Genomic DNA, 10,146 nt, shown 5'->3' with positions numbered 1-10,146 from the left:
CGTTCAGAGCTTGGCCTTTTATTACACCAGATAGAGACTCGTTTCTTCCCTCCTTTTTTCTCTTTCTTTCCTTGTTTTTTACTTGTTTTTTGTTTGTTTGTTTGTTTGTTTGTTTGTTTTGTTTGTTTTGTTTGTTTGTTTTTAATTTTCTTTAAAAATATAATAGATGTGGCTGGATGTGAGGCTGGCATCTCAGAAGGCCCCGGAAGCCTTTCCTGCAGATTGGGTTGCTGCTCAGTTGCACTAGTAAACACGGGCAGCGGAGGTGCACACCTGGGGTAGCGTAGCTCCCAGCTCACTTTTGGTAAATCCCAAGTGAGGCACAGAGGAGGGCAGCTTGCTAACCTCAGTCACTCACATGTTAGGAGACTGAAGATCTGCAACACTGCACCCAGGGCAGGAGCAGGCATGGGTTCCAGGCAGCCCTCTTTACCCAAAATCTGCTTTCCAGTCTTCAAACAAACACCTTGACCCTCCCCAAGACTTAGAGTCAACCTTCAATGGCCTGAGCCAGGAACATCATTAGAGGACATCAAACACCAACTTTCTTCCAGCAGTGATACCACTTTACACCAAGTATTTACTGTCTCATGTTACTGACAAAGCCAGGTTCCATCACCCCTGGTATCAGGCAGGGCCTGACTTCTTCTAGACACTTACTAATACCCGGGACACCACTGGAATGGACCCCAAAGAAGAGATCATATACTTTCTCCCCATTTTTTCTATACTGATTCAGCTAAGGACCAGAGAGGGTAAATGATTTGACCAAGGTTTGCCCTATCATGCTGGAGTGAAATCTAGAAACAGGTGCTCTTGACCTGAGGTCTAGGTACTGTTGTGAGAAGAAAACTTTATTTTACTTTTCTTTTACCTGCTTTTTTTTTTTTTTTTTTTTTGCTTGTTTTTTGAGTATTTTTTGTTTGTTTGATTGTCTGGTTTTGTTTCATTCTAGGGATTGAACCCAGGGAGTTTTATGGTTGAACCACATCCCCAGCCCTTTTTATTTTTTATTTTGAGACAGAGTCTTGCTAAATTGCTTAAGACCTTGCTAAGTTGCTGAGGCTGGCCTCAAACTTGCAATCCTCCTGTCTCATCCTCCCAATCACTGGGATTACGGGTGTGCACCATTGGAACCAAATTTCTTCTCTTTTCTTTTCTAATGCATTGGAAATACTGGAACAATCCTCAGTGGCAGGGTTATTTTCAAATAGCCAGGTTTTCATCGTACAATGCGCGGACCTTCTCATACTTCTTCTGTGATGTTAGCAAAATAGAAAGAGTTGTTCCTCTTCTTTTCCTACTTTCTCCCCCATGTCCAAACTCAGGCAGTGGAGAAATCCTGCCTTCTCCATGCAACACACACATATGCCTTGACTTAGAGTCAGACTTGAAGTCTACTGAATAACCCATTAAGTGCAACACACACAGGATGGACACTGTTTAAATCTTATTACAGTTCAGTTTACCGTAACTTTAGTGAGCACTAATGATCCCCAAAGGCAATGACGCTGCCCCCTGGTGCAGCTCCCAGTCCCAAACATCTTAGAAAAACAAACAAAAAGAAACTAGATCCATATTTTTCATGTCTATTAACTTTGCAACATGTGGTAACCATGTAGGTTACTGTAATAGGAAACTGTTATAATTAAGCCCTTTTCTCCCTCTGCTATGCTGGAGCAGAGAATCTGCCGGGAGCGATAAGAAAGTTCTGTTCTACTGAATGTTTTGACGTTGTCTTTTGAAATTTACAGCTATAGAATATAAAACCTTTTTTATTTGGGTTATGGGAGATGGAAAATTGTATAAGCAATTACATGTGAATTGGAAATGCAATATTAAATGTTGAACAAAGGGTATATTTTCTCCTAATTCCAGTGAAGCCGCATTTTTCTAATGGACTCCCATGATTCAAACATATATAAAGAGGAAAAAAAAAATAGGCTTCAATCTTCTAGTCAGTTATAAGACCCTGGTGTACAGAGAAACTTTGTAACAGCATGGGAGTTATAATCCCCCAGCAGGAGGATTAGAAATTTGCAATGAGAGAAGTCCTTAATCTTGCACTTACATAACTGCACATTTTTAAGATTTAAATTGTACAAATCAAAAAAAAATGAAGATCATTTTGTTCTTTTCTAAAGGGTACTCATAGATAAATGATGACTGGTTAGAGCCTATTGAACGTTTGAAACATTTGTAGAATGTAATTTATTCATACCAAATACATCAGAAAAGTAACTCTAGTGTTAAATTACAGTGTGTAGAAATTAAAAGGCAGAAGTGAGCAGTTGGGTTTAAATGGATGCTCTGAGGTTTGCAGAAAATGTCAAAAGAGTTCAAATGTTCATAATGTGAAAGTAAATATTTGGGCATACTGCAGGAAGGCTTCATCCCAGAAAAGAGAATATGGCTCTTCATGGGATATGTAGACAGGAGTGTTTAGTCTAGCTCCTGTAATTCCTATATCCTTTATTTATCTACAATTATGCCCCAAAGGTGCTATTCTTGTTCTCCCTCTTCCTTGTTCATCTAGTTTCCCCATGAAGTTCCTTCTCCTGTGAATTCAGTCAATCATTGTTTTCCTTTTTCTTAATGATTTTGATTCACATATCAGAAAATTCGCTGGATCAATGAGGCTTCTATCCCAAGGTCCTGAAGATGAAAGTTTAATAAGGAGCATGGAGGAAACCGAAACATCTACCACAATGCCTCCCTGTTGGTGGGGCCATAGTCACAAAGAACACAGGGGCCAGCAAAATGTGACTTTGCAAAGGATTGGCTTCAACCTTGATCTTAGTAATTGCAGCCAGAGAACACAGGTGTATTAGTCAGCTTTTTCACTGCTGTGACTAAAAGGGTTTGACCAGCACCATTATATAGTAGGAAAGGTTTGAGAGCTCACAGTTTCAGAGATCTCAGTCCATAGACAACTGGCTCCATTCCTCGGGGCTTAAGGTGAGGCAGAACACCATGGTGGAAGAGTGTGGCAGAGAGATGCAGCTCACATCATCAGGGAGGAGAGGGAGAGAGAGAAAGAGAGAGAGAGAGAGAGAGAGAGAGACTCCACTCTCCAGATTCAAAATATATACCCCATAGCCACGGCCCAATTCACATCTCCTCTAGCCACACCCTACCACTTCAATTAATCCCTATCAGCAGATTAATTCACTAACTGGGTTATGACTCTTAGAACCCAATCATTGATCCTCTGAACCTTCCTGCATTCTCTCACATGTGAGATTTTGGGGGACACCTCACATCCAAACTGTAACATGGGGGAATTATTTTCCTGTGGTTTGAAATTTTAAATAATACCGCTCCTTAGATCCAAACTGGCATCTGGAACTTACCGCATTAGAAAATCTAAAATATCATATTAAACTACAGTAAGAAATATATGTATTGAACCAAAACAAAGAAAAAAAAAAAAAAAAAAAAAAAAAAAAACCTTAGCAACAAAGACCAGGATGAAAGAGAAATGTTAAACCTTTAAGGGGACAATGACTATGTCCACATTCTGTCCATAAATTTTTCTGATAATATAGTTTGTATCTAAATTGTTCTCCCAAAAGCCCGTATATTAAAAGCTTTGTCTCCATATAATAGGAGAGGTCTCATGGAAGGAAGTTAGGTCATTGGGAGGGTGCCCAGTGACCCAGGACTCTGTCGCTCCCCTACCCCGAGGTGAACAATCTCCTCTACCAGGAACTCCTGCCACAATGTGTGTACCACCACTACCCAAAGCAATGAAGGTGATTTATCATGGAATGAAATCTTCAAAACCATGAGCCAAACATAAAACTTTCCTCTTTTTAAGTGGATTTATCTCAGCTATTTGTTACAGTAATAGAAACTGGCTAACCCACCTAACATCCACATTGCCTGCCACCTAATAAATGTCAGAGAAGCTAAACAATAAGGTCAGTACACTTCTTCCTTCAAATGGAAATGGAAGAATGCTTAGGGCAATATATCTTTTGCTTTTGGGGGAGATGCTGGTTTCTTAAAGAGGACATTAAGTGTATTAACCATACTGAAAAAAAAAAAAACAGAAAAAAAGTAGAAAAATAAAATTAAAAGTGCACATTCTTAAAGACTCTATGTATTTATCCATCTAAATGGTGGAGAAATAAGAATATATAGTAGCACACTAATATTTGGGGAATTTTAATAAAGTATAACCAGTATGATATTTCTTTTTTTTTATTGTAAACAAATGGGATACATGTTGTTTCTCTGTTTGTACATGGAGTAAGGCATACCATTTCTGTAATCATACATTTACATAGGGTAATGTTTGATTCATTCTGTTAATTTTACCCTTACCCCCACCCCTCCCATCCCTCTTTTCCCTCTATAGAGTCCTTCCTTCCTCCATTCTTGCCCCCCTCCCACATCCCATGATGTGTCATCATTCGCTTATCAGCGAGATCATTTGTCCTCTGGTTTTTTGAGATTGGCTTATCATACTTAGCATGATATTCTCCAATTTCATCCATTTGCCTGCAAATGCCAAAATTTTATTATTCTTTATGGCTGAGTAATATTCCATTGTATATATATACCATAGTTTCTTTATCCATTCATTAATTGAAGGACATCTAGGTTGGTTCCACAATCTGGCTATTGTGAATTGAGCAGCAATGAACATTGATGTGGCTGTATCTCTGTAGTATGCTGATTTTAAGTCCTTTGTGTATAGGCCGAGCAATGGGATAGCTGGGTCAAATGGTGGTTCCATTCCAAGCATTCTGAGGAATCTCCATACTGCTTTCCAGAGTGGCTGCACTAATTTGCAGCCCCACCAGCAATGTATGAGTGTACCTTTCTCCCCACATCCTCGCCAACACCTGTTGTTGCTTGTATTCTTGATACTTGCCATTAGGGGTGAAATGGAATCTTAGGGCAGTTTTGATTTGCATTTCTCTTATTACTAAAGATGTTGAACATTTTTTTCATATGTTTGTTGATTGCTTGTAGATCTTCTTCTGTGAAGTGTCTGTTCATTCCCTTAGTTTATTGGATTATTTATATTCTTGGTGTAGAGGTTTTGAGTTCTTTATATATTCTGGAAATCAGTGCTCTATCTGAAGTATGAATGACAAAGATTTTCTCCCACTCTGTAGGCTCTTTCTTCGCATTGCTGATAGTTTCCTTCGCTGAAAGAAAGCTTTTTAGTTTGAATCTATCCCAATTATTGATTCTTGCTTTTATTTCTTGTCTATGGGAGTCCTGTTAAGGAAGTCTGATCCTAGGCTGACATGTTGAAGATTAGGACCTACGTTTTCTTCTATAAGATGAAGGGTCTCTGGTCTCATTCTGAGGTCCTTGATCCATTTTGAGTTGAGTGTTGTGCAGGGTGAGAGATAGAGTTTTAGTTTCATTCTGCTGCATATGGATTTCCAGTTTTCCCAGCACCATTTATTGAAGAGGCTATCTTTTTTCCATTGCATATTTTTGGCACCTTTGTCTCGTATGAGAAAATTGTATTTATTTGGGTTTGTGTCCATGTCCTCTATTCTCTACCATTGATCTACCTGTCTATTTTGGTGCCAATACCATGCTGTTTTTGTTACTATTGCTTTGTAGTATAATTGAAGGTCTGGTATTGCAATACACTCTGCTTCACTCTTCCTGCTAAGGACTGCTTTAGCTATTCTGGGTTTCTTATTCTTCCAGATGAATTTCATGATTGCTTGCTCTATTTCTCTAAGGTACATCATTGGGATTTTAATTGAAATTGCATTGAATCTGTATAGCACTTTTGGTAGTATGACCATTTTGACAATATTAATTCTGCCTATCCAAGAACATGGGAGATTTTTCCATCTTCTAAGGTTTTCTTTAATTTCTTTCTTTAGTGTTCTGTAGTTCTCATTGTAGGGATCTTTCACCTCTTTTGTTAGATTGATTCCAAAGTATTTTTTTTGAGGCTATTGTGAATGGGGTAGTTTTCCTACATTCTCTTTCTGAAGATTCATCACTTATGTATAAAAATGCATTGGATTTATGAGCATTGATCTTGTAACCTGCTACTTTACTGAATTCACTTATGAGCTCTAAAAGTTTTCTGGTGAAATTTCTGGGTTTCTCTAAATATATAATCATGTCATGTGCAAATAGGGATAGTTTGAGTTCTTCTTTTCCTATTCGTATCCCTTTAATTTATTTTGTCTATGTAATTGCTCTGGCTAGAGTTTCAAGGACAATGTTGAAGAGAAGTGGTGAAAGAGGGCATCCTTGCCTTGTTCCAGTTTTTAGGGGGAATGCTTTCAGTTTTTCACCATTTAGAATGATATTGGCCATGGACTTAGCGTAGATGGCCTTTACAATATTAAGCAATGTTCCCACTATCCCTATTTTGTCTAGTGTTTTGAGCATGAAGGGGTGCTGTATTTTATCAAATGCTTTTTCTGCATCTATCGAAATAATCATGTGATTCTTGACTTTAAATCTGTTGATATGGTGAATGACATTTATTGATCTCCGGATGTTGAACCAAGCTTGCATCCCTGGGATAAAACCCACTTGATCGTGGTGCACTATCACATTAATATATTTTTGTATGCGATTTGCTAAAATTTTGTTGAGAATATTTGCATTGATGTTCATTAAGGATATTGGTCTGAAATTTTCTATCCTCGATGTGTCTCTGTCTAGTTTAGGTATCAGGGTGATTTTGGATTCATAGAATGAGTTTGGGAGGGTTCCCTCCTCTTCTATTTCATAGAATCCTTTGAGAAGTATTGGAATGAGCTCTTCTTTAAAGGTTTTGTAGAACTTGGCTGAGAATCCATCTGGTCCCGGACTTTTCTGTTTGTAGGCTTTTGATGACTTCTTCTATTTCATTGCTTGAAATTGATTTATTTAAGTTGTGTATGTCCTCCTGGTTCTGTTTAGGTAATTCATATGTCTCTAGAAATTTGTTGATGTCTTGGAGATTTTCTGTTTTGTTGGAGTATAGATTTTCAAAATAGTTTCTAATGATGTTTTGTATTTCACTTGTGTCTGTTGTGATATTTCCTTGTTCATTCCAAATGTTAGTAATTTGAGTTTTCTCTCTCTTTCTCTTTGTTCGTGTGGCTAAGGGTTTATCAATTTTGTTTATTTTTTTCAAAGAACCATCTATTTATTTTGTTAATTTTTTCTATCATTTCTTTGTTTCAATTTTGTTGATTTCAGCTCTGATTTTAACTATTTCCTGTCTTCTACTATTTTTGGAGTTCATCTCTTCTTCTTTTTCTAGGGCTTTGAGTTGTAGTGTTAAGTCATTTATTTGTTGATTTTTTCTTCTTTTGTTGAATGCGCTCCATGAAATAAATCTTCCTCTAAGACTGCTTTCATAGTGTCCCAGAGATTTTGATATGATGTGTCTTTGTTCTCGTTAACTTCTAAGAATCAAAAGACTATCAGATTGGATTAAAAAGAAAAATTCAACAATATGCTGCCTGCAAGAGACTCATCTCATAGAAAGAGATTCCCACAGACTAACGGTGAAAGGATGGAAAAAAACATACCATGCACATGGACACAGCAAAAAAGCTGGAGTATCCATCCTCATTTCAGATAATGTGGCCTTCAAGCCAAAACTAGTCAGAAGGGATAAAGAAGGACATTACATACTGCTTAAGGGAAGCATAAATCAGCAAGACATAACAATCATAAATATCTATGCCTCAAACATTGGCTCATCCATGTATGTCAAACAAATCCTTCTCAATTCCAGAAATCAAATAGACCACAACATAATACTAGGCGATTTTAACACACCTCTCTCACTACTGGACAGATTTCCAAACAAAAATTGAATAAAGAAACCATAGATCTCAATAACACAATCAACAATTTAGACTTAACAGACAGATATAGAATATACCATCCAACAAAAAGCGAATACACTCTTCTCAGCAGCACATGGATCCTTCTCTAAAATAGATCATATTTTATGCCACAAAGCTAATGTTAGAAAATACAAGAAGATAGAGATACTACCTTGTATGCTATCAGATCATAATAGATTGAAATTAGAAATAAATGACAGAATATAAAACAGAAACTTCTCCAACACCTGGAGATTAAATAATATGCTATTATATGATGAATGGACAACAGAAGACATCAGGAGGGAAATAAAAAAAATTCTTAGAAGCATGATATTTCTTGAGTGCTTCAAAAGTATATATTTAATGAGAAACTCTTTATTATAATATGTAAAGAGCCTTCATAAATCATTAAGAAAAAGACAAAGAATGTGTTTGAATGGAAAAATAACATATAATATATTCAGATATGCACTAGTGATCTGAGAAATACAAATGAAAACAATAGAATATCAAAGCACGCTGAAAACAATAAAAGACACAAAAAGAGAAAAGAAAGGAAGGGAGGAAAAGAAGAAGAAAGAAAGTAAAATAGCAAGGAAGAAAGGAAGAAAGAAAAAATAAAAGGAGAAATGGGAGGGATGAGACTAAGAGTCCAACTAATGAGGAATCTGACAGTTTCTGACAGGAATGCATACAGTCGGCCCACTTTGACAAACTGAGTGGCAATATCTTCTAAAGGGGAATATCTCCTGCCTTATTACCCAGCAATTCTGCTCCAGTCTCAAAAGTACTCACAAGGACATTCACCAAAATTATCCACAAAAGGCACATTTCCAGAAATATTCACAGCAATGCAAGTTTTAATGCTAAAATGCTAAAAACAATCTAATGTCCACTCGCAATGAATGGAAAAATAAATTGTGGCATATACACACAATACATTACAATAATGATAATGAAGGAACTCAGGGATACAACACAAGATCAGTGCATCTTACAAAGACCCAATTAAATAAAAGTATTTCCATACAAAAAGGTAGATAAAAAGGATTACAATGTCCCTAAAGTTATAATTGTTCATGTTAATCTACAGTTTGGCTGCTTGGGTAGGGGAACAAGGTGGGCACTGATTGGAAGGGGTTCAAGGGAAGCTTTGGAGACAGGGGATGCTAAGACTCTGGTTCGTGATTTTGGTGTTAATGACTCAGTTTTGCTTATAATAGTCAAAAATCATTACCTTGTATGATTAATTCAATGTTCTACCTATATTTTATTTCATTCAAACTTAACTCAAAAATAAATTTATGAATCATTGATGAGAACCTTTTCACAATGATGTGTATTTCTTGAGTTGATGTGTTTGTTAATGTGTAGTAAAAGGAAAAATATTTCTATCTAAAGAGAAGTCCAAGAACTTACCTTGTAGATACCAGTACAATTGATATTTAAGAAAGTAAAGTCTTCCTGTCTTAAACCTATTTTCAATTTCTGAAACCACTCTAAATGGAAAAGTTAATTGTCCTAACTCATAAAATTTATGTTTAGAGTATCATTATCTAAACCATTATGTGTCTCCAGTTGAAGAAGAACTAATTGTAGCCATCAAAACATGCTAGGAGCTATCATGGAGAAATAAAATTTCAGGACCTTAAAATAACAAGGTTTATTTCCCACTTGGCACTGCTGTACACCACAGCCATCAGGGAACTTAGTTCTCTCTATTGTAGGATTTAGACCCTGGAGGAGCTGCCAATGTTGCTGACCACTGCAAAGGAAGGAAAAAAGGGAGCGTAGTTCAATGTTCACTTCCTTTGAACGCTTTTCCCTTATGAGTGACACCCATCAGGACCATTCATATTTGACCACCCAAAACAGGTCAGAAGACCACACAGCACCAAGGAGGAACAGACCTATAAGCCTGACCTCTGCCTGGAAGAAAATCTCCAGTGATCAGGAAATAACACTGTCATAGATCCACCATGTGTTCTCACATCTCTGAGCCTAATCAGAGCACTCTAACAGCGGGAACCATCCCAGACAGAGGTGGGGCAATTGCACCTGGGTCACCTAGCCCCCGCTTGCAGTAGTGCCTGATGTAAGACCTGTGGTCCCTGAATACTTAGCCACTGAATGAAGACAGCTGAGGGTAGAATCCAGTCTTTGAAAAGGATATCAATGTTTCATATAAAAAAATGCAAAAAAGAGAGAGAGAGAGAGAATCTATGAACAATATTTATAAACCACTTAATAGCCAGTGAGAAAACAAGAGAAAAGAAGTGTCAAAGGGATACCATAAAAGTAAAAAAGTAGGTAAGTACAA

Source organism: Sciurus carolinensis, chromosome 16 (assembly GCF_902686445.1).
Source record: "Sciurus carolinensis chromosome 16, mSciCar1.2, whole genome shotgun sequence".
Classification (NCBI taxonomy): Eukaryota; Metazoa; Chordata; class Mammalia; order Rodentia; family Sciuridae; genus Sciurus; species Sciurus carolinensis.
This window is presented reverse-complemented; position numbering follows the sequence as displayed.